Genomic DNA, 1,629 nt, shown 5'->3' with positions numbered 1-1,629 from the left:
TTTATGTATCGAAAACTTCAGCTTTTAAATGTACAATTCAGTGGCTTTCACAATATTCACAAAGTTGTTCAACTAATAGCAGTATCTAATTTTAGAAAGATTTTATTACCATAAAAACAACAGCAACAAAAATACATACATGTTAGAAGTCAATCTCCATACTTATTCTTAAATATTTTTGAACCTATTATAAACAAATATATTTTAATAACATTTTCACTTTGTATCTATACATAAAATTGATTTCTGTACACTGATCTTGAATTCTGTCAATTTTATAAACTTGTATGTTAGTTATAATAGTTTCATCTGTGGTGTATGTGTGTGTGTGTGCGTGTGTGTGTGTGTGTGTATGTATGTATGTATTCCTTAGGAGTTTTCTAAGGTATGTATTCCTTAGGAGTTTTCCATTTATGTTAGATCCTGGCATCTGTGAAGAGAGATAGTTTTATTTCTTTATTTCCAGTCCATCAGGATAGATATTATATCTTTTATCTGTATTAATGGCCCAGTCTTGAACTCTAGAATAATGTTAAGTATAAGTAGCAAGAGCAGACATTCTGTTCTTGTTTGCTGTCTTCGAGGGGAAGCATTTAAGTCTCATCATTATGTATGATGCTCATTGCTATTTTTTCAGAAAAACCAATTAGTTTCAGATTGAGAGTTATTTTTTACCCTCAGTTTGGTACTACATTTTAATAAAGAAAGCATAGTGGAATTTATCAAAAGTTTTTCTTTATTTCTATTGAGATTACTATTATTATTATTATTTTTTTGTCTTCTGTTCAATTACTGCCATGTATTGTGTTGAATGATTTTACAGGTTGAACCACTTTGCATTCCTGCAATAAATTTTTCTTAGTCATATTGTGTAATCCTTTTTATACAGTGCTGGTTCTGGTTTGGTAGAATGTTCAAAATTTTTGTGTCTTTATTTATAAAGCATATTGATGTGTAGTCAGCTATTTTTTTTCAAATAGAGTTTTTAAAATATTTCTCTACAATCCTTGTTATTTCTGTAAGTTTCGTAATGATGAATGCTCTTTCATTCAAGATTTGATTAATTATAATCTTGCTTTGTCCTGGATATATAGCTTAAGGTTTGTCAATTTTTCTGTTTTGTTGTTGTTGTTGTTGTTGTTTCTTTTTTTTTTAATAAGAGACTTGATTTTTTGATATTTTGTATTGCTTTCTACTCTCTTTTTCATTTATTGGTGTACTAATCCTCATTGCTGCCTTCTATTTCATTACTTTAGATTTTTTTTAGAAACTAGGAATTCTAATTTCTAATAGCAGGAGTTTACTTTATTAAATTTGTCCCTTTTTACTTCAATTTGGACATTTACTGCTATAAATTTTCCTTTAGCACTGCTTGGCTGCATCCCATAAGTTTTGGTTTGTTATGGTTTTGTTCTTACCTCAAAACATATTTTTTATCTACCTTGAGATTTCTTCCTTGAGAAACTAATACATTTTTACGAGCTTAGAATAATGTGCTATAACTATAAAATGATTTTTGTGAGATTCATAACTACAAAGCAACAAGCTATAGTAAATACATAAAATACAAATAGCAAGTAATCAAAACATGCTCCTGGAGAAAATCACCTGACCATAAAAGAAGACAAC

This window comes from Piliocolobus tephrosceles, chromosome 4 (assembly GCF_002776525.5).
Source record: "Piliocolobus tephrosceles isolate RC106 chromosome 4, ASM277652v3, whole genome shotgun sequence".
Classification (NCBI taxonomy): domain Eukaryota; kingdom Metazoa; phylum Chordata; class Mammalia; order Primates; family Cercopithecidae; genus Piliocolobus; species Piliocolobus tephrosceles.
The sequence above is the reverse complement of the archived record's forward strand: the minus strand, read 5'-3'. Positions refer to the sequence as shown.